Source organism: Meriones unguiculatus, chromosome 5, assembly GCF_030254825.1.
Source record: "Meriones unguiculatus strain TT.TT164.6M chromosome 5, Bangor_MerUng_6.1, whole genome shotgun sequence".
NCBI lineage: Eukaryota > Metazoa > Chordata > Mammalia > Rodentia > Muridae > Meriones > Meriones unguiculatus.
This window is the reverse complement of record NC_083353.1, coordinates 84,330,559-84,349,749: the sequence shown is the minus strand read 5'-3', so window position 1 is coordinate 84,349,749 and position 19,191 is coordinate 84,330,559. Positions and strand designations below refer to the sequence as shown.

The 19,191-nt window shown below is 43.6% G+C and overlaps 1 protein-coding gene across 3 annotated transcripts in view; it reads left to right on the top strand.

The window, feature by feature from the left end:
- Nucleotides 1-19,191, top strand: part of Prickle2 (prickle planar cell polarity protein 2) — a 331,379-nt gene that overhangs the window by 172,131 nt on the left and 140,057 nt on the right. Inside the window, exon 1 of one of the 3 annotated variants that reach the window (XM_021638249.2) lies at nt 181-457. The exons of the other annotated variants lie outside the window; for them this stretch is intronic. The gene's annotated coding sequence lies outside the window, so the exon portion shown is untranslated. Of the gene's footprint in view, nt 1-180; nt 458-19,191 lie in introns of those variants that run through there. 3 annotated transcript variants of the gene reach the window in all.

Sequence of the window (19,191 nt, the reverse complement as noted above, 5' to 3'; positions counted from 1 at the left end):
GGTGCCTGTGTCCTGCTTCACTAAGGGTTTCGAATGCTCACAGGCGCTTTCTAATTTTAAAGTAGTAGCTCCCTTAGATTTAAATCTCAATTTGGGAACAGACCTAGGATTGGCCCACGGCTGGGGAGTTTCACCAATGAACGTACGTAGGAGGTGGGGCACCGTCCCTTTAAGCAGCCCACAAGCAGTCTGGAGAGCTTCTCTCCCAGGAACTGAAAATTTCCAGGATCCAGAGCTGCTGCTGGAGCAGCTGCTGCCCAGGGAATGTCCTCACTTTTGCCAGCAATCCCTCCAGGGCCCCCTCAGGCTCTGTACCCTTGGCAGCCAACATCCCGTGGGGACCCTTAGCCGCTGCCCCTGTCGCTGGTCCTCAGCGGTTCTCTTGCCTCTCCTGCAGTTTCCCAGGGGCGGAGACTCAGTGGTGACCAGACAAGCGGAGTTAGCAAGACTAAGCCTGGTAAGTGGATCCTACTAAGCAGAGGGGAATAAGGATGGGGTGCTAGCCGAGCCTCAAGACAAGGAGGAGCCTGACAATATGAAAGTGACATGGAGGAGGGGGCGCAGGGGGGCGGGGGAGTGCCCTGCCACCCAGAAGCTGAGTGATGTGCTCTCCCTAGGGCACCCTGGGGTCTATTCTGCTTCCACTAGCTTTCCTGTAGCCACTTTATTAACCAACATTGGGATTCATAAGATCCCGGAAAGGGTTAACATTACTGCGTTTAGGACTTGGTGGGGGTGGGGGTGGGGGTTACTCTTCTTGGAATTTATTTTTAAAATAGTATTCTATTTGCTTGTAATTCCTTTCTTTTAAATGTTTAAAGCGTGTACATTGTTAACGACATGCTACTTTCTCTGTTAGGCTGGCAGAAAGATTCTTAGTGTTTCCACAAAGGTCGCCTTTGCAGTATTATTTATGCCTTTCCACATACCTTTATGCCTTGAGCTTACAGTCTCTAAAAGTCAAAGTGTTGCGGAGACTTTAGAAATTCTTTTCTTGGCTCCTTGGTGTGGCTGTATCGCTTTAATCAACTCTGGATTTGTACATGTATTCTGTCTCTGAATCCAGGTAGGAGGAGTTCCCCTCTCCTCCTGCCCTTCCAAGCTGTCTGCAAGGTGTGTGTGTGTGTGTGTGTGTGTGTGTGTGTGTGTGTGTGTGTGTTCTGTTGTGGAAACAGCTGGAAGGAATGGGCGCTCTGTCTTGTTTGCCCGGAGCACCTTATACACCCTGTGAGCTGACTCAGAGTCAGGGAATAGGACAGCCTAAAGTGCTGCCAGCCTGGAGGGCTTGGGCAATTGCACCCTGGAAATTTAAAGACAAGTTAATGGAGAGAGGCAGTTCTCTGGGTAGGTTAGATTCAAAAGATGCATTCAGGTAGCTTCCCAATCCCCGGAACCATTCTCTTTTTTTGTACCTGAGCAATTATGTTCGAACATAGTACAGAGGGTCAGAGTTTATTTGTGTGTTTTTATTTTTTAAAGAGGAAGCAGCTGGAAGATGTGCCTTCCAAAATTGGAGTAACGTCTGATGTGTGGATTGCCAAATTCCATTTCCTCCCATATTAAATGATTTTTGGCTTCGGCGGCCTTCTTTTGGTAGGCTGGCTTGTATTTGCGATTGTTTAGATGGTGTGAATCATTTGTATACTTTGGGTCCCCTGATCTTTGCACATACTTTTATTTGGGTAGCTAGCTGAGTAATTGAGAAAGACAGACATGGCCCAGTCTGTAGAGACAGAAAAAAAAATCCCACTTGGGGAGGATCTGTGCCTTTCTTCTTTCAAATCATCAATTGCCCGATCATTGCAGCCACTAAGCAATTCCAATAAAGGTGTCGAATGACCTGAGTAGTGAAGAATTTATGTGTAGCTAATTCTGCTCATCCCACCATAAAAAATCTTCCTATGGGGCCAAGAAGGAGATAGCGGATATAAAAACAAGCTTGTGTTCTTAGTCAGTGACTACCCAGCTCTCAGTGGATTTCTGAGGACCTGCCAGGAGAAACTGTTGACTGGGCGAAAGTTTCAAGAAATGCAGAGCAGAAATCAGGACGGCCTTCCTGAGTGACTTATTTCTGTTTGAAGGAAAGGAACACTTTGTTAGAATAACAAATCATGGCTGCTTTTCAAGAGGAAAAAATTGTTTTGTTCCAAAGGCAGATAGATTTTAGAGTGTGAATCATTTGATGTAGGCTGTGGTGTGTGTGTGTGTGTGTGTGTGTGTGTGTGTGTGTGTGTGTGTGTGTGTTGGAGCTGATGAACATCCTGTCTGCAGGAAATTACCAGGAGACTTGAGCATTTTCCTGAATCAGCCTCAGATGGTACGCAGCTTTGCATGTAATACAGGAAAGCCCTGTTACTAGGCAGTCTTTCTGTGTTGATCTCTTTAGCCTCACTTGGTCTTTTCAGCTTCTCCGTCAGAAAGCCTTTCATTTTATTTTATTTTATTTATGTTATTTTTGGTGTTGTACTTCCATTTCAGAAACTGAAATACCTCTAACCTCTCACATTTCTTTCCTGAGTCCTCCATTCTCAACCACCACTATTGGCTCAAGCTGGCCTTGAACTCATGATCCTCCTCCCACCTGAGCCTCTCAAGCGATAGGATTCCATGCCTTTCCATCTTGTATGGCTCCTTCCTAAGCTTTATAAGATTTATTTCTGAGACCATTAGCCCTAGCCTGTCTCCCCACTAGCCTCCCCTCATAGTCTTCAGCAGGAAGGACTGCTGGCTTCCTTTAACAGTATTTCCTTTACGCAGTGATCCTGGGGGACACAGATGTCTTCAGGAATGAGAGCAATGCAAAGGCTTGACCCAGTGCTCAGCAACTTGGTGGTGGTGTCTGTGGTCTTTGTAGGGCTATTTGCCAAGCAGCAAAGTGGTTCTGTTCTGGGTTTACACAGAAGAGCATCAGCCATGAGAAGAACTGGCAATTAGAAGACTCCCAGGGACACCTTCAAGGCACAGCGCAGGGCTGCGTGCCTGTGTGCACAGAGTTCTGTGGTTTTTAATTTGGAAAAACAAATCTCAGAGTTTCCGTATTCCCCAAGATATCTTTCTTAATCATTCCTGAAAAATACCCAAGCACATTAAGCCCTTCCTAGCTCTGTTATAAAATGGGACATTCTGAGAGATTATAAACACAGTGGTATTCTCATATCAATGGGCAGAAGCTGAGGGAACAGTGATTTTTTGCTTCCAAATCACAGACTGGTAATCCTAGTTAAATATGATCATATTTTGTGGAAGCTCATATTTCAGTGTAATGTTCTGAAAAGATTGTTTGATGTATTTTTCTTTTTCGAAATGTAGATAGAAAGTACATTTTTTTCTAAGATATTTAATATTTGGTTAAGATGCAAAATTTTTGAGTGGCTTTTGTGTCCTTTTTTTGTCAGTGGTTTTTGACTTATGGGTCTCGAACGCCAAAGGGTCATCAGATAGTTACATGATGATTCATAACAGTAGCACAATTACGGTTATGAAGTAGCACTGAAATAATTTTATGGTTGGGGGCCGCCACAGCTGGAAGGGCTGTATGAAAGGGTGGGGGCATAAGGAAGCTTGAGAGCTGCTGTTTTATACCCTTCTGTGGGACAGGCAGAGAAGAGTATTATAATGTAGATGACTTCCATGGAGATGGAAGGTGGAGAGGCAGCAGAGGGGTCAGGCATATCAGGGTCAGGAAAAAGTCATGAAGGACTCTGAGTTGAGCCTGCAGACCTGGGAAAGGCACTTTACATTTAACCGTAAGCAGCAAGACCTGTGTGGAAAAGTCAATATGACTGTCACCAGCCCTTTCTGTTAACTCCCAGGCCCGGGTGCCAGTCCATCCAGAGTGTTATATGGGGCACTGCTCGTTATAGCCTTGAATGTTTACTTTGCTTTATTTTTTTAAGACTACTTAATGTGTAGTAGTCTTGATGTGAGATTATTCTGTGTTCACTTGGCTCATTATTGTCCTTAGTCTCCTTTATCTTATATTTTGAAATAGAGAGTTGCTATGTACCTCAGGGTAGCCTTGAACTCTTGTTCCCTCAATCTCTCCTGCCCTACTGCTGTATTTATTATCAGTTGAGGCTATGTTCAAGCTTCCAGGCATGAGCAAATATCTGTTGTGTGGGATTTCAGATAAATCCTAATTTTGAATACTAGGAAATCCAGCCTAGGAAAACGGACTCCCCCCCCCCCTTGGCCTGTCATAAATGATAATAGTAATATACAGGATGATAGCTGTGTACTTGCCAAGTATAGACCAAATGCCTTAGCACGATGTCTGACTTTCCTGTGTGTGAGAATGTCTTTTGGAGTCTCTGTCTTCACAAGTCTATGGTATGGTCTTGAGTCTTGGACTTTATCTTCATAGGCAAGAACAAGAGTTCCAAGGGGTCCATGCTATTAAAAATCCCATTTCTCAGAGATCCAGTCACTTTCCCAGATCACCAGTCTACTAAATTGCTCCCGAGAGCACCTGGGCCTGTAACTGTCCACACTCACAAATACAGCTTCAGGTCTTTAATTCTCAAATATTATCTACTAATCCTCCTGCCCCCTTAGCTGAGGGATCCTCTCTAAGATGCCCACATTTTGTAGACAGCAGTTTTTTTTAGGGGACCCCATGTCTGCTGTGAGATGTGGAAATTAGGGAGACTATACAGAGGTAAATTGCTAATGCTTCAGTGCATAGCTACCTTGTCTCGGAGCTTTCAAGGGCTGGATGCAAAGAGCCCAAGACAGGATGGGTGGCCTTGTATATAGTCTTGAGACTTCCGACTTTAGAAATCTTCTTAGCACTCTCTGTTCTTCTGCAGGCCTTTCCACAAATGTCACTCCCTCTCCAACAGGCTAGGAGAACTCCTTGAAGATCTCTCATCCACCCAGCGGTACAGAGCCTCTCTTACTTGACTTACTTACATGCCAGGGCCCTGTGGAGCCTTATCTACTCCTCTATCTCTGTATGCTCTCCCGTTCTTGGGAGAATCCCACAGACATACAAAGGGCTATTGCCAAGAAGACAGGGAGAGGTGAGGTGAGGCGAAGCCTCGCTCAGGCCTCTTGACTGATTGCTCTCTTGGCTTACCTTCATCTCTCTTACCTTCAGGCCAAAAGATCAGAACTGATTTCCCACCTCCCCACCCCTACCTCTTTGGCTTAATCACTATAAAATTTTGATACATGAAAAACTTCTTACCCTCAAGAACTTTGCTTTCACCATCTGTGAACTAGAAAGTCTACATCACCCTTCTGTCCTGGGGGTAAGTGTGACAGGCCGACCATAAGTGAAAATACTTTGTTCCAACACAGTTTCAAGAGGGGCCCGAGCTGCCTTGTGGCTGTGGTCTCCTTCATGTGATCTAGTGTGGTGTTCCATGCATCTCTCTCTCTTAAGGCTTCACTGTTTGTACCGAAGTCAGAAACCCAAGAAGCCTTGGAAGATAGAAATCTCTCTAACCTTGGCTTTGGATGTTGTAGGCTAGTATGCCCCTGGACCCATTTGCAGACTCACCTTCGGGTGTGCTGCAGAGCTAAGTGGGAAGGGGAAGCTGCTAAGCTAAGTGGCATTGTAACAGGCCATATTGTTGAACCTCAGTTTCCTTGTCTGTAATGGGGAAATAGTAATGATTTTGGCGAGGGTAAAATGAGTTGAGGAATGTAGAGATGGGCCTCAGCCTGAGAACAGCTTTTGTGCAAGTGCATCTCTCCCTCCTGCTTCTCTGTAGATGTCAGTGTCCCCCACTTCGCCTTCCTTTAATCTGAGGTACCTTCCTGCCTTAGCCTTACTTCAAGTTCTTCAGAATTGAACTATCCTGCCCTTTTCGGTCTGAAAGGAGGGGACTCTTCCACTTTTAACGCCTTTTTGCTGATGTCATTTCCTTTGTGGCTGGATGCTGTCGCATAGTAATGTCCAGGTTCATGTCTTCAGCCTGGGCCTCTGTCTGCTGAGCTCCAGGCTTGTGCCATTGTCCCTTAGCAGGGAACCATCTCTGGTACTCCTATGGATGACAGAATCAGAGAATGCTCAACCCCTTTAACAAAGTGCTGTGTTTGCATATAACCTACATTCATCCTCCTAGAGCAATGGTTCTCAACCTTCTGAATGCTGTGACCCCTTAATACAGTTCTTCATGTTGGGGTGACCCCCAGCCATAAAATTATTCTCATTAATACTTCTTTATAACTGTAATTTTGCTCCTGTTATGAATCATAATGTAAATATTTGATATGGAAGATATTTGCTTTGTGACCCGCCAAAGGAGTCATGACCCATGGGTTAAGAACTGCTGCTCTAGATGCTGTAAGCCATCTCTAGATGATCTAAAACAGCTAAAGCAGTATAAATGCCAAATAAATGTCTGTAGTGCTGCTCTGTTTAGGTAGTATTGAAAACTGGGGAGAGTATGTACCTATTTGGACTGACACATTGAAAAAAAAATGCTTAAAGCACAGGTCTGTTTTCATGTCTGTTTCTCAAAGTTAGAACACTATCATCCCGAATTTACTCTTTCCTCCAGGTCCTCATCCTCTCAGCCTGTCATACTTCCTGCTGCTCAGGTGCCTCAGCTGAAAACTTCTTTTTCAAAATGGCACCCGGATTGGGGCAGACTGGGTGAGAGAAAGGCGCTCGATAAAGTCAGAGTTGCACGAATTTGGGCATTTGTCAGAATTTATCAAATTCTACACATACGAGCCATGCATTTTGCTGTATGCAGATCCCATTAGGATAGAAAGGATATATATCCCCGTGGGCACTGCCCACTACCTCCACACTTGATCATCATCGTAGCTACAAGTCCAGGAAGCGATATTTATCTGTATGTCCAGCCTCCAGCCACTTCACCATAATGTCTCACCTTGCTTACCTAGTCACATTCCTTCACACTAGTGTCAAAGTTTGACTCAGATCATAACGCTCCCTGTTTATACCTTCAGGCAGCTCTCCATTGCAAAAAGGGCAAAAATCCAAACTCAGTTCCATGATTGTCACTCTCACACTCATCCTGCTAGAAGACCCTTCTCTCAAGCCCCTCACTCCTGGGCTCCAGGCACATGGGCCTGTGAGCACTCTCTTCCTTCCCATACTGGATGTTCAGCCTTCTTGGAAAGATCTCCTACAGCATTGCCCGGCTCTCAGTTTATCACCTCTGAGATCTTAAATTCCATCCTGTCAGGCGAGCCTCTTTCCTGGTGCTAGTTCATTTCCACCTCTCATAGCTTACATGTTTCTTGTCCGCTTTCTCTTATTAACCTTTCTCCAAGGCGCTCCTCAAGATCTGAAACAGTTGCTTTTAAGACCATGACCCTCTGCTCATTCTTCCTAGTCTTTTAAATCCAGTGGCTCTGTGCTGTGAGTCTCATCACCATTGACAGTTCTTGTCACTTACTAGTAGCTCCCTAAATAGATTTTGACTGTTCCCTTGCCTAGTGCCTGAGAGCAACTGCAAGAAAATTGTGGGCTAATTAAAAATTTTATTATTTACTCCCTTCCTTCTCTTATGTCTTTTCTCCACTTCCTGAGGTATGGAAAAATTAATGTGTTTCTTGACCCTGCTAAGTTTCTATACTTAACATTGCTGAGCTTCAACTTTTTTAAATTGCCAAATGAGGTCAGCCTTCATCACCTTGGATGGAGGTCTGTAACCCTGGAAGAAGGTGTCCTTGCAATGGGCGTATATGTTTCATCACCTTTGAAAAAGTGCACTCTGGCTAATGGCTTTCTTTGAAGCCTCGGCTTTTGAGCTTTCTTGTCTAGGAAGTTTCATCAGATGCAGCTGTTCAGGGAATTTACTCGGAATTCCCAAGTTTTTAACATCCGCCACGACTCCCCTCAAACGCCTTGGGAACTGAGAGTGCGGTACACATGCATTTATGTTTGGATCTCTTAGATAAAGTCCTTCCCTAAGAACAAAGGTTGAACTGCATGCACGAGCCTGCAGACTTCCTGTCCGTGCTGACCCCAGGGTTCGCTCCGCTCTCTTGCCCACTATCACTCACTGTTGGAGTGCTTGCAAAGGATTGCAAGTCTGAGAACTGAAGACAGTAAGTGCCAGCAGAGGCTGGTGGGAATGCTCTTCCCTGAGAGAGGGGGAAATAATAGGGCATTTCTGGAACCCATAAGCTTGGCTTACTTATTTGCACTGCTCCTTATGTTACTGGGATTGGAATGGCCCAGAGACTTTACTTGCTTAGAGCTGTGGTCAGAAAAAGGGGGGTCCCTTTCATATTTTTGGTTGTGAGTCTAGCCTTTAATGGCTGCGCCATCTCTCCAGCCCAAGGGGTCCCTTTCATAATGCTGTGAAATTGGCAATGCGTGAAATAGTATGGAACCTACTATTGTGCAAGTATAAGAGAATGTGAGAGGGCTGAAAAGTTGGCTCAGCAGTGAAGAGCACTTGCAGAAAGCCAAGTTCAATTACCAGCACCCATGTCCCAACCATCTCTAACTCTAGTCCTAGGGATCAAAGGCCCTCCTCTGACCTTCATGGGCACAAGACACACACACGGTGTGCAAACATACATACAGGTAAAACGTACATGTAAAATAATATAATAAATATATTTTAAGGAGAGGGAATGTAAGAATTGAGAGGGCCTGTGAACATTGTCCAATCCAGCTCTTGCTATCTAACTTCTGCACAGTAAGAAGGCTTTAGAAAGATACTTACAAGCTTGACAGATGGTAACTCTTAATCTTTTTCTTTTGATTGCTGGGGATTAAACCTAGGGCTTTGCTTATGCTAATCCCATGCTCTATTAATGAGCTCTGACCCCAGGAGGCCCTTAACATCATAGGCCATTGTTCCTCAGGTATTATGAGAGCCAGTGAGGGCCATTCCTCCTCATTGATGTAGCATGGTCTACTACAGCACTTTCTCACAGTTCTAATGAATCCTCACAAGGCAGTCCTAAGTCAGTCAAATAATGAATAATGTACTGAAGACATGTACATCATTATATCCCATTCTCAAGGAAGAGCAGGGCCCAGAAGAGGCCTTGAGAAATCCACCAAAATAGACCAATTTTGTATGGTTTCTCTACCCTCTGGATCCTCAGGTGTTTTTCCAGGACCCTACCTTTCAATGATGCTGGGTGAGGTGTACTTAATGGGAAATATATTGCTTTCCAAGGGCCATTCTACCAAAGTGCCATAACTTGGTCAGTCAGGATTTTGAGGAACAGATCTTCGAAAGTCGAGGTGCCAGCAGGGATGACTTCCTTTCAGAGGTGTTGGGAAAGACTTCTTCTTTGTCTCCATAACTTCAAGCAGCCCTTGGCTTGTGGCCATCTCACTCCCATAACTGCTTCAATGTACACACTGACTTCTCAGTCATGTGACAAGCTTCCCTCTGCTAAAGTGCTCATGATGACCCTCAGGACCCCTTTGGATGATTCGCAATAATGTCTCAATCATGATTCCTTTATTTAATTATCTCCAAAACCTTTTTTTTTCCCAAATAAGGTAATGTTTACAGGTTCTAGGGATTAAGACATAGACAGATCTTTGAAGGATAATTTTTCAGTCTACCACAGTGATTCAAACCAGGAAACCTGGGTCAAGTTCCCACTTTGCTGCTCATGAACATACATCACAAGTTAGACCCGTTTCCTATCCCCTTGGAGCCTCAGTATCCTCAAATTAAAAATGAGATATAATTACAGAAGCTTTAGCAGTTCATAGGGGCTGTGTGGGTGGGTGTCTGCATGCACACCTGTCTATGTGGAAGCCCAGAGGACAACCTTGGCTGTTATTCCATAGGTATCACTCACTTTTTTTTTAATGAGCTATGGTCTCTTAGTGAACTTGAGCTACTTCAGCTCTAGGCCAGGTTGACTGGCCCGTAACCCACAGGGACCCACTTACCTCTGACTCCCCAACACCAGCATTATAAGCATACTACCATGTCTAGATCTTTTCACATGTATTTTGGAGCTTGAAGTCAGGTCCTCATGCTTACAAGGAAAGTGTTTTCATATTGGAGTTAAAACAGTCAATGTAGCACAGGTGGACACTGAGTGAATACTGCTCCATTGTAATTATGCATTCAGTGAGATATGGTGGCCCAAACCTGCAACCCCAACATTTAGGGGACAGTGTGATTGCCACAAGTTTAAGTGCAGCCTGAGCTACCAAGTAAGAACTTATCTCAAAACCACCAACAAGCTGTGTTTTTAGTACTGCTGTTGTATTGCCACCACATTCCTTCTCTTAACCTTGTTGTCAGGTGAGGTCATGTGGGCTTCTCTAGCCTGAGAATACCTAGTATTTTGTGGTTCTAGAGCTCTGGAAGACCATGGTGTATTTTTTTAAATTGTTGCCCTGATATACAGCATATACCTATGAGAGAGTAAACATATTGGTTACTCTTCTTGTTGCTGGTGCAAATGCATCTTAAAAGAAAAGGGGTTTATTTTGGCTCACAGTTCCAGGGTCTGGTCCATCCTGCTGGGGAAGTCATGGCAGCAGGTGCTTGAAAAGGCTGGTCACTTGGCATCCTCTGTCAGGAGAAAGAAGAGATGAGCGGATGAATGCTAGTGCTTATTGTACCTCCTTCTTTCTGTGAATTCTAGAATCCCACCTTAGGGTGTGTCTTACCACCCCAAGTAACCTCATCTGGATAATCCTTTCCAGATAAGATGAGAGGCTAACCTAATCTAGATAACACCTCATGGATGTGCCTGGAGGCTGGTTGCTGAGTGAATTTTAGATCCTGTTGACAGTATTAAGCAGCATACATGTCATAGCTGATCAGCTCACCAAGTGTTCATAGATATGCTGTTCTTGACCCACAAACAAGTCACGAAATAAAATGTTTCAGCACCTCAGATGTCTCCTTTGAACTTCCTCCGTGTCCTTCACCATTATTATTGTTTCTAACACAGATTTTGCTTGTTTTGTACTTTATAAAAGTACTGTTCTGCATCCATTTTGATCAATATTTTGTTTGTGAGTTTCCATTATTTTGTTGTATATACTTGCAAATTATTCCCGTTATTTGCTGCACATTGCTATTATAAAACATACCATACTCTATCTATGGTACTAAATAGATAGATAGATAGATAGATAGATAGATAGATAGATAGATAGACAACTATATATATCTATATATATCTACATATAGATATAGATATCCATATAGATATCTATATATAGATATAGTGCTCAATAGATAGATGAAAGAAAGAAAGAAAGGAAGGAAGGAAGGAAGGAAGGAAGGAAGGAAGAAAGAAAGAAAGAAAGAAAGAAAGAAAGAAAGAAAGAAAAAGAAAAATAGATATGTTACTCCATCACTACCAAAATAAACCTTTAGCCTAAGTAACAGTATCCCGGTGCCAGGCATGGGGACCTCTTTTGAGTTATTGGTCAGAGGAGTTCCAGAGACTCCCCAGACAAGGCAGGGTATCGCCATTGTCCCTGGTGCCTCCCAGATGAATATAATGACTATTGTTGATATCACCACACATTTTTGGACTACACACCTGGAGGAACTGAGCAGGATCTGACCCTGAAGCCTTTTCCCCAAGGGCCCATAAGTGATCTTAGTACCGGAAGGTGCTTGTTATTCAAGCTGCCAAGGGAGAAAAGAAATTACTAGTCATGCCCAGCGGTAAAGCCACAGACCACAACAATGGCTAGAATGACAAGATATCCCAAAAGTTGCAGCAGTGGCACTCATATCTTAGGGTTAACCAACAGCTGTTTGACTAGAATTAAGATCTGCCTAATAGGAAGGGTTGATTCATGTTTGATATTGTAAACCATTCCCCATGCTGGTGAGGCCAGGACCCTAGAAAAGAACCTGCTACTGCAACTTTCCTAAACCACCATCATTTCTAACTGAGTCCTAAATACTTATGCCCATAGGTAAGTGTAGCTCACATCCCTCATCAAAGAACCTCCTTTTTGCAGCAGACAGAGACTGCTTCAGAAATCCACAACTTGTCAAAATATAGAGAACAACTGATTGCCAGATGCCCAGCCCCAGCTGATATATCTGCAGTATAACCCCTACACCTGAGGCTCAGGAACATCATGAAAGAGAGAGTGGAAAGAGTATAAGAGCCAGAAGACTAGGAAGTCTCCTGTGAGATAGAGGGTTCTCTGTGTGTGACAGAGAAGCTGAACCTATACAACCTCAACAATATGGTTGCCCAAATAATACCTGAAAAATGGCAACAGTAGTAGCTGACATGCCATGTGTATGGGGAAAATCACACAAAGCCACACCCCTGGATGAAGAGCTAGAGGCAACTGAAGACTGCTGAGACAGGGATAGTCAGCCTTTCCCCTGGTTATCCATCCATTCCCAAGTGGTCATTCCTAAAACACACAGCCACACATGCATGTGCGTGCACTCGCAAACACACACACACACACACACACACACACACACACACACCACTAAAGGGACATAGCAGATTGTATTCGTAAATCTGTGTACGTGTAACAATGATAATTAATGAATTAATTAATAATTAATGAGGCTTTGAATTTGTGAGTGTGTGTGTGGCAGGTGGCATGAGAGAACTTGGAGGCAGGAGGAGGGAAATTATGTAAATATATGAATTCTCAAAATAAAAACTGGTAAAAAAAAAAAAAAAAGAAGAAAAGAAAAGAAAATGTGCCACAATTTTACATTTGGTTGTGCATTTTACATTTGGTTAGCTTCTAGTTAGATGCCATGGTAGAGAGTGCTTTCCCTGGATCACCTTTCCACTACCCTTCCAAATGGTCTCAATATGCCAAAATCTTTTGAATAACCACTCTTTTCAGAATATGCATTTTAGTTTTACCTTATAGTAGTAGAATGGAGACTCGATGTACGATTTCTGCTCTGCCTCCCAGCATTCCACTCTGTGCTGTTCATTTACCTACCGCTCCCTTTTCCGTCTGCTTTGAGGAGAGAGAAGAGGGACATCCTGAATAGCTCCTGCCCTCCCATTTGAGATTCCAAAGACTGGATTTGGAACAACCCAGACTGTCGTGCAGATGATAGCTGAAGGTTGGGTCAGAGGCAGAAGTCAGTGGGAGGAGTTGGCACAGGCTGCCAGAATGCTATGGACGTGAGCCAGAAACCTGGTGCCACTTTCCAAAAGGCTTAGGAGCTGCTGATCCAGCTCAACCGTATGATTTTTCCCTTTGCCGAGGAGGCCGAGACCTATGCTTCCTCAACTAGTATTGTCAGTTCAAGACACTTCCTGCATCCTCAAACTGATTTTGGTCATAGAATAATAAATGAAGCATTGCTATGATGTGCCAACTGGTTAATAACATATGTGAGTGACTCTGCCCAGGATTCCATTTAATTTGTGTCAAGTTGGCAATTGCTGAATTAGTTGGAAAAATGCTACATGTTGGACTCAGTTACCAAAACACTCCAAACAGATCTAAATAATATTAGGCTTGGTGCCCCAAACTCCTTACCGATTTCTCACCTCTGTATTGGGTGGCCCTAAAAATACATCTGTGACAGATGAATGTGGAGGGAGGCATTGAAGTAAAAAAATATAGTTTAAATGTCTCCATTAGGCTCTTGTGTCAGTTTTTCTTGCATAATCCCCAAGAAGTGGGAGAGGGAGGAGAACAGAAATGTTTAGGGGAGGTAAGGAGAAGAATCTGGGAGATTTGTTTTCTTTTCAAATCAATAAACAATTATGCCACATTTTTCTGTGTGACTGTAATAGCTCACAAAAATGAATCAAGGATGAACCTGTTCTGCCTTTTGGAGATACGATTATAATAGCTGTCATTTATCAAGCATTTTCTTTATAACCAGCAGTGTGATAGGGTCTTTGCTACATCGTGGGTCAGTGGGTGCTTCGTAAAGACCCGCATGCAAATATTTTAGGTTTTGCAAATCAAGAGGAGAAATCAAGGGTGTACCTATTTAAAGAGAAATCAAATTCCCATAGAATTCTGTGGATTAAATTAAAAATACAAAGAGGTCAGCCATATTCTTCTGGAGGGGAGGAAGCAATGAAGGGCACAGAGTTATCTACCCCCCCGTCATAGATGGAAAATGTTGATCTCTAAAAGTCTCTTGTCGTTCAAGAGCCTCCAAAGCAGGTGCCGGGCCGTCTTTGCTCCACAGACTAGAGTTGTATTTACATTATTGCCTGAGAGCAGCTGTAAGGTCTGGTCTAACTGTTTCACTGTCCTAGAGACCCAGATTTGTTTGGTCCTGCCTTGCCAACTTAGCATGTGGCTTCTTATTTCAAAGTCACTCTGCAGTCACAATCTTACCAGCTGCCGCCGCTGCCACATCTGCAATCCAGGCAGCAAGAAGAAATATGGAGGAAGCTGAATTCACATCCCCTATCGGAGAAGGAGATTTCCCAGAGTTCCGGCTAACACGGTTTCTTTGCTGGAACATGCACACAGGACTGTCATGTGTTAAAGAGGCTGAGAATGCAGTTGTTTGCTGCAGCTGTTACTCTGCTTGGATAGAAATCCTGTAAGGAAGTAGAAGAGGAAATACTGGGGTAGTAACAGCAGTCCACTCCTATCTGTAGTTTCATTTTCCATGGTTTAAGTTACCTTGGCCAACTGTGATCTAAAAATATTCAAGGGCAAATCCAGAACTAAACAATTTATATGTTTTAAACTGGGACTGCTGTGACAACTCTCGTGCTGACTCATGACCTACTTTGTCTTACCAGGCACAAGAATCGTTCCTTTGTCCTGTGTGTCCATTCTGTACATGATACGTGCCCATTCCTCACTTAGTCACCCTTTTTTTGCTAACAAATTGCCATATTACAGTGTTTATATTCAAGAAATATAGGGGTTTCAAAGACAAGGAAATAGCTCCATCAGTAAAGTGCTTGCGTTGCTAGCATGAGAACCCAAGTTTGTCTCCAGAATCCACTTGAAAAATAAATAAATAAATAAATAAATAAATAAATAAACGAAACCAAAACCATCTGGGTATGATGGCACATCCTTCTAATCCCAGTGCTGGGGAGGGGAAGACAGATCAAACCCTCAGGCTCCCCAACCAGTCAGCCTACTATTTGGTGAGTTCTAGGCCACTGAGAGATCCTGTCTCAAAGAAAGGCACTTGAAGAATGACTCCCAAAGTTGTTCTCAGGCTACACACAACACACACACACACACACACACACACACACACATAAACTATAATTTGTACTGTCTTAGGTTTTCTAGTGCTGCGATAAAGCACCATGACAAAAGCAATTTGGAGAGGAAAGGGTTTATTTCATCTTACAGCTTGTAGCCCATCATGTAGGGAAATCAGGGCAGAAACTCAAGGCAGAAGCCTGGAGGCAGGAACTGATGAAGAGGCCACAGAGGAATGTTGTTTACCAGCTTGATTCTCTTGGCTTTCTGTTTTGTTTTGTTTTCTTATACATCCCAGGACCACAACCAGGGGTGACACAACCCAGAGGGGGCTGAGCCTTTCCACATCTATCACCAATCAAGAAAAAGCGCTACAGACTTCCTACAGGCCAATCTTACAGAGGCAATTTTTTTTTTCAATTAAGAGTCCCCTTTCCAAGTAGCTCTAATTTGTGTCAAACTGACAAAAAAACAAAAACAAAAAATAGCCAGCACCAATACTATCCACGGTTTCAGACATCCATTGGTGGTCCTAGAGCACAGGCCCAGCATATACACAGAAAATACTGTTACTAGAGTTTTCAGCCATGTATAGTGCAGTTAGAACATGAACCTCAGATTGATAACCATCTTCACCAAAGTCTTATGCTAACAGAATAGTATTTAATGAAAGTCTCCCCAGCTCAATCTTCTCTCCTCTCTCCCTCACCTGCCCTCAGGCACAATGGGCAGGTACCCATGCATATTATTAGGAATGAGGTGTTGGCTTGATTTGTACATACCCTGTTCCTTCCAAAGACATTCCCAAGGAACCTGAGAGGGAGGTTGAAAACCATCATCCTTCTGTGGAAAGCCCTGGAGAAAGAGCTGGGCACAGCTAGAGTTGCTTGAGGGGAAAGCTGAAATGGGGCTTCCCAACTTTCCTAAACATAAAAGTACTCATGATCATCCCAAACCTTTTCCTGCTCACAGGGAAAAGGAGACAAGTACAAATATCAGCGAGCTGGGGCATGCATGTTGAGAAAGCTGGCAGGCACTGGTCTGCCCAGCCTCCAAATTGCGTGGAAGGAAGGACTTGAGAGTGAGAAAACAGTGACCAGACTTGTGACCTTTCTCAGTGACTCCACTTACTACTGTGCCTTAGAATTTGTCTGGGAAAGTACACATCTTATCTGAAACGGAAAGCCAGAGGGAAGCTGATAGGACGGTCTGTGTTCTTTCTACACGTATATATATGCCTATATTTCTGGCCCTTAGAGAGAGCTTTAGGTGCTTGCCAGGTAGCACTGGGTTCTTATTGCACCATCTCCCTACAGTCCTGTGGGGTGCCATCATTATCATTCCACTAGAAGATAAGTAAATAACAGTGTTGAGAACTTACGAAACTTGCCCAAGACCACACAGCTCATAATTGGACTCAAGCTCAGGCAGTTGGAATCAAGTCTTCATTTTCAACTGTACAATTCACAGCTATAATACTTAAGTCACCCTGTGAGATAAAAGCTATAATAGTATTATCAAAAAACATGGGATTATGGTGATTAATTTTTGGCTTGGTAAGAGGGATGGGGGAAGCTTCCAAAAGGTAGTGGCATTTGAGCTGGGCTCAAAGGATGATAAGGGCTGTGTGGGAGGGAAGAACAAAAGGCCACTGAGATAGAGTGTGGCTAGTCAGATGTTTCCTCTAATATACCATAATCATCAGGAAGTAGGCTTGGCAGTTAGGAGATGTGAAATGGATCTTGGGAGCCTGCATCTTTTGGGTTTTTTTTTTCCTCACTTTCCTCTGAGTAGCACAATCAACACTGCTGTTTTCAGTCTAGAGGCCATTCCTCATTTAGCTCTGCACTGTCTTTCACGCCAAGATGCAGAAGCAAAGTTCTGGGCAGAAGACGACTTGCACTGAGTACCGAAGGCCTTTCAGGGAACTGGCTGCTCCTCTTCCCACCGTATCCAGGGCTCCGGTTTGTGTAACATGAGCTATGTTTGTATGCAAAGGAATAAAGCTCATAAATAAAAGAGAAGACAAAAGTAGGTTTTCATAATGGGACTCTTGCTTAATCACACCAGCAAGCCAAGGGAAGAGCCATAAAATATTTATCAAACTGTTGCATTAACATTTCCGCCATGCTTGCCTCAGACACTGGAGCTCTCTGGAGAATACAGCTATCCACTACCGATCGAGAGAAGGAATCATTTTTGGGACAAAGCACACACTTGTGTGATTGTGAACCTGCATCCAGCCGAAGCACTTTCTGAGTCTGTATTAATAGTTGCCTGTCACCTAGGAGAGTGTGTTGAGTCCTCATAGTCACTGGCAGGGACCCTGCAGGCATCTCCCACCTCAGCTTGAGACAACTCTTCTGAAGTAGGCCAACAGACCCTTCCGCACATTCAAGCATCTCTGATTTTTTTCCCAAGGCCACTGTGTCTTAAGAACTTTGTTTATGATTAATGATGGCAAACTGTGGTGATATACAAGTCCTTGATTCCCGCCCCCCCACCCCTTAGTTTAAAGAATTCTTCAAATAGCTATGTTTGCCCTCCCCCGAGACTGCAGATTGCATCAGCACATCTAACGGTTGTCCTGTGGTCACCTCCAAATAAGGCATGCCGCACATCCCAGCTGCCATGAGGTCTCAGGCTGGTCAAGAAATCAATTATTGTGTACTAAAAAGCAATTTCTCGTCTAGAGTCATGACTCCTGTGTTATTTTTAGGCCAACCTTTCATTTATGTGGTACACAGAACCAGGTTTTTCAAGTGAACTTCTGGAAGGTTCATGGGAGAGAATCAAGAGAGGAGGTAAGTTAGGGAGGAGGGCCAACTGTCTGAACAACTCTGTGAACAACAGGGCTCCAGAGTTCATCCAACAGTTGCTCCCAGCGCTGGGAGCTGTTTATATGGATGGCATCTCAGCTTCTTTTCCTGTGCAATTCTTTAATTACAGTGCTCTAAGGACTAAATGAAAGAATATACAAAAAGCCATTAGTATAATATTTGCTATACAGTTACAATCTAACAGATGATCACTCTTACTACTGTTTTGTAAACTTTTAATTTCAAACCATACGATTTTCCATGTGAATAGGTTTAAGGTGGCTGTTAAAGGATCAAATCATAGACGTTCAGAACCAGGAGGTCATATGCCAGAAGCCCCAGGATTTCAGGAGGCTGTTGACCGTGGCACTCTGGCTGAAACCTGACTTGGTTTCTTGAGAAGTAAAGTTTTGTTGAGGCACGTTCCTCACTCGTTCGTATTAATGTGGACTTTTTCTGCAAGAGCAGAACAGGATATTCATGATGGAAACAGTATGACCCATCAAGCCTAATATTTTTACTTCCTGGCCCATACAGAAAAAAAGTCGATTGGTCCCTGATCTGATCCAGTAAGACACCCTTGAGCAAAGCAAGACTGTGGAAGAGGGAAATGACTTGCCAAGAAACCCAGAAAGTCTTTAATGATTGCATCTTGTCCTGTGATGATTCCCCACTGTTGTACTTGCTATGCGCTGGTTCTCCTAGGAAGGTTATACTGAGCACAAGGGGAAAGTACAAGTCACTGTGTGGAGGAAACCATAGCAACAGTGTTCTCAAGCCAACAGATACAAAGGGTCAATATCAGGGTAAGCAGCAATTGCATCCATCCCTGTTGCTGCATCAGCTGAAGTCCCATCCCCATGCTCACTGTTTTTCCAGCCTGGACTCCACTACACGGAGAGGCTATATATTTCTAGCTGGACCCTCAAGCATGTGATGGGTGTATTTGACTGAGTTTAAATTTTCCTGAGACATAGGTTATGTTAGGAAGTGATTTGCAAAAGGCCTTTTCCCTTAAAAGCAGCTAGTTGAGCTGATTGTCTCAACATTTTCATTTTATTGTTTCCTATTTGAAACACCTCATTTAACTTTCCCAGGTAGAAAACTAAGGGTGTAGGTTATTTCTGCTTTTTAATTGTTTTGGACTATTTTGGGTTGGTTGAAATGCATCCTTAAACATATTGCTGTAATACCTCCATTGTGTTTTATTAAACTGTGGATATTCACCCGTAAAAAAGTCTCATGAGACGAGCTATAAATCACATCTGTGTGCTTAATGGCAGGAGACCCCACCCC